A 4991-nucleotide genomic window follows, 5' to 3' on the forward strand; every position below is an offset into this window, starting at 1 on the left:
TCGGGGAAACGACAACACCTGCAGGGGATACAAGTAAGTCAGGATAAAACTGAGGTACTCGACTCGCGCAGGGGAAATCGATTTCACTAAGGAAATGCGCACTCAACTCAACTAGAGAGAAATAAACTTCAACGCAGGAGGAGCAGAAATCTATTATCTACTACCTGTTACTGGGTAAAGAGATAATAAATATCTGACAGTAAGACCATCCGTCACCGGTTAGGATGAACATATCAAGGATGACTCGCTAAGGATCGCCAGAAGGGAATATTCATTACCGATTACTGGGTAAGAATAGCCTTGTTGGGGAAAAATGTAGAAAATAGGATTTATAACTACCAGTTACTGGGCAGAAGACCAAGGGTGAGAGTATCCGTCATCGGTTAGGATGAACATATCAAGGATAAACTCGACAGGGAAGAAGATCTGTCACCGATTAAAGTGAACATATCAAGGATAGACTTGCCTGGAAAATGTCAAGGAGGATACCCTTCATCGGTTAAGATGAACATATCAAGGATATACCAACTAAACAAAAAGGGAATTACATCTATCGAAAACAGGATAGAACACCGTCGGAGATAAAATCCGTCACCGGTTAGGATGAATATATCAACGATTAACTCTAAGAGGGGACAAAGAAGGATTTACAACTACCGGTTACTGGGTAGAAAACCAAATCAAAGAGAAAATCTGTCACCGGTTAGGATGAACATATCAAGGATAGACTCTGAAAAGGGGAGCAAAAATAGGGATTACATCTATCAGTTACTTGATAGAATACCAAAGAGGAGAAAATTTGTCATTAGTTAAAGTGAACATATCAAGGATTAACTCTGCACAAGAAAAAGTAGGATTTATAACCACCGGTTACTGGGTAGAAAACCAACAAGGAGAAGAAAACCCGTCATCGGCTAAGATGAACATATCAAGGATTAACTCTCTGAGGAACAAAATAGGAATTACAACTACCTTTTTACTAGGTAGAATACTAAAGAAAAGAATATTCTTCACTGGTTAAAGTGAACATATCAAGGATAGACTCCTGCGGGGAAGAAAAGATATCCATCACCGATTAAGATGAACATATAAAGGATATACTTTCTGGGGGAATAGATCCACTGGGGATTCCACTAAGGGGAAAAAGGGGTACTTTTGTCGGGTATTTGGCAAGAAGTAATAAACTGCAAATTAAGATGAATATTACTAGTTATTGGGTAATAGACTCTTAGGGGGCTAAAAGATCTATCTAGGTAAGAGCTAGAAAGAAAATGGTCAATCAAGACTCAACCCAATGAGGACATAACTCAAGGGGAGTAATTCCATCCAGAAAATTTATTGGAGAGGAAACTGAAATAACAATCATCCACAAGGAGACAAACTCAGTGGGGAAACGGAGAAAGGTTAAAGTCTATTTTCTTAAAGGGGTTGACACTCTACAATTGAAAGGGGACAGACACCAGATTTGGTATGGGGGTAAAATACCGTCATAACAGAGAATGAGAATCTCAAACAAATCAAACATGAGGATGCAGGATATGCAAATTATGAAATCGTATGAATGTATATGTATATGTATATATGATGATTATCCTGACAAAACGATCACAAGGGATATAGAGGCGTCACAAAGAAATTGAACCACCGGTACAATCCTCGGTCAATCCCAAAAAAAATGGAGACAACAGTCGGAGAACAGAGAGATCAACATCCTGAAGGGCTCAACCCTAGCTGAGGAATGAAGGAGATTTGTTGAGGATAAAAAAAATCCAATATGTGGGGGGTTTTAGGTCAACACCATAAAAATGGGAGATAACCCTACAAATCCACAAAAATCTGCTATGAAACCAGAAGGAAACTCGGACTGGGGGCAAAGATAGATGGCAATTGGTGGGGATACCAAAGAGATCTACTGGGGAAAATCAAGCATCTCTGATGAAGACCCATCTACTAAGGAAATACGAACCCCGCTGGGGAAGGCCGAAACTCTATTGGGAACAAGGACACACCACAACTCAGCTAGGGATAAAGAAAGGAGTTCCACTGGGGGTCAAACACTCCACCGAGGAACTGAATCAACAAAAACGTCTAGGGATACCGAAGAGTTAAATGCTTGGGGAACCTCTGATGCTTCACACTTATTGACTTGCTATTTATTGAAAAGCTGTTGATATTCCTTTTACTTGATGTGGAAAAATTCTTGCTTTTATATTTTAAAGAAAACTTGTTTTTGATTTAAAAATTTAATTTTAAAATGATCATAATAAAATTTAGAACTATTGGCTGAAGTAAAATAAGAGTAGAAACAATTGGATAAAAGCTCAACTTTATTTAATAGAATGGTAGTCTGTAAATGACAAGACTCCATAGATTTTACAAAGTTGAAAATGGTAATTTACATGGAAAAAGGTTACGTTGAATACAAATGATTCTTAATCGCTCTACCAAATATTGATATCCACTAATGTCAACCCTTGTGCTCAATCAAGTCTTCAAAACACTGAAGATGAGCAGAATGCAGTTACTTGCCATAATCCCTAATTTTTGCATAAGTTTCCCAAGGTGGGGTACTCAACTTATCGGGAAATTATTTCTGTTTTATGTCTCTAATTTTTGCCTGTTCTCCCTTTCGGGTGTTCAATCCACCAAGACACTCATTTTTGCCTAAGCCGCCCTTTCGGGTTTTCAACTTAGCGAGTTGTTCTTTTCTTTTTTTAGGCGAAGTATTTCTTGACTGCATCTACGTTCACAGGACGAGTGAACTCTTCACCATCCATAGTTGTAAGAATCAAAGGACCGCCTGAAAAGGCTCTCTTAACAACATATGGGCCTTCATAATTGGGAGTCCATTTTCCTCTGGAATCTGGCTTGAACGATAAAGTATTTTTGAGCACAAGGTCACCTTCTCTGAACAATCGAGGTTTGACCTTCTTATCAAAAGCTTTCTTCATTCTCTGCTGATATAAATGACCATGGCACATGGCAGTCAATCTTTTCCCTTCAGTCAAATTCAGCTAGTCAAACCTGGTCTAACCCCATTCAGCTTCAGTCAACTTAGCTTCCATGAGCACACGCAATGAAGGAATCTCAACCTCTATGAGGAGCACTGCTTCCATGCCATACATAAGAGAGAAATGGGTTTCCCCTATTGAAGTGAGGACGGATGTACGATACCCATGCAAAGCAAATGGGAGCATCTCGTGCCAATCCTTATAAGTCACAACCATCTTCTGGATAATATTCTTGATGTTCTTATTCGCAGCTTCAACATCCCCATTCATCTTGGGTCTGTAGGGAGAAGAATTATGATGTGCAATGTTGGAGTCTTTGCAAAGAGCTTCCACCATATTGTTATTCAAGTTCGATCCATTGTCAGTAATGATCTTACTTGGCACACCATAACGACATATGATCTAATTCTTGATAAACCTCACAATAACCTGCTTGGTTACATTTGCATACGATGTCGCTTCAACCCATTTTATGAAGTCGTCAATTTCCACTAAAATGAAACGATGTCCATTCGAAGCTTTGGGCTCAATCATCCCAATCCTAACAATTCCTTACATGGATAAGGGCCATGGGGAAGAGATAACATTCAAAAGTGTCGGAGGAACATGAATCTTATCAGCATAAATTTGACACTTGTGGCACTTCTTCACAAATTTGCAACAGTCAGATTCCATTGTCAGCCAATAGTAACCTGCTCGTAACGTCTTCTTTTCCATTGCATGTCCATTGGAATGAGTACCAAAGGAACCTTCATGCACTCCAGTCATCAACAAGTCTGCTTCGTGTCTATCCAATCCTTTGAGCAAAACCACGTAGAAGTTTCTCTTGTATAGTATATCACCATTCAAAAAGAAATTACCGGCTAATCTTCTCAAAGTCTTCTTATCTTTCAAAGATGCCCCAAGCGGGTAAATCTGACTTTGGAGGAAACACTTGATGTCGTAATACCACGACTTCTTGTCTTTGATCTCTTCAACAGTAAACACATGAGCTGGCCTATCAAGACGCATCACAGATAAATTGGGAACTTCATTCCAATACTTCACTATAATCATTGATGCCAATGTTGCAAGAGCATCTGCCATCCGGTTTTCATCTCGAGGGATATGATGAAATTCAACCTTTGTAAAGAAAGTTGAAATCCTCCTCGCATAATCTCTATATGGTATTAAACCGGGTTGATTTGTCTCGCATTCTCCTTTGATCTGATTCACAACCAAAGCCGAATCACCGAAGACATCCAAATACTTGATTCTGAGATTCATGGCCTCTTCAAGCCCCATAATGCAAGCTTCATATTCTGCCATGTTGTTTGTACACTTGAAAGTCAATCTAGCGGTAAATGGTAGATGCGTTCCTTGAGGAGTAATAATAACTTCCCCAATGCCATTTCCATATTGATTAACAGCTCCATCAAATACCATGCCCCAACGGGAACCAGGTCCTGGCCCTTCTTTAAGGAATGGTTCATCACAATCTTTCATTTTCAAGTACAAAATCTCTTCGTCAGGAAAGTCATATTGCACTGTCTGGTAAACTTCAATTGGTTGGTGAGCCAAATGGTCAGCCAAGATACTACCTTTGATCGCTTTCTGAGATTGGTATTTGATATCATACTCTGATAACAACATCTGCCAACGGGCAATCCTTCCAGTTAAAGCAGGCTTCTCAAATATATACTTGATTGGATCCATTTTGGATATCAACCAAGTGGTATGATTCAACATATACTGACGCAGACGCTTAGCAGCCCAAGCCATTGCGCAACAAGTTTTCTCAAGCATTGAATACCGAGTCTCACAGTCGGTGAACTTCTTACTGAGGTAGTAAATTGCAAATTCTTTCTTTCCAATCTCATCTTGCTGACCAAGAACATAACCCATACTATCTTCTAGCACAGTCAAATACATGATCAACGACCTTCCTTCAACAGGTGGAGACAAAATCGAAGGTTCGAGCAAATATTCCTTGATACTATC

Source organism: Lathyrus oleraceus, chromosome 6 (assembly GCF_024323335.1).
Source record: "Lathyrus oleraceus cultivar Zhongwan6 chromosome 6, CAAS_Psat_ZW6_1.0, whole genome shotgun sequence".
Lineage (NCBI taxonomy): Eukaryota > Viridiplantae > Streptophyta > Magnoliopsida > Fabales > Fabaceae > Lathyrus > Lathyrus oleraceus.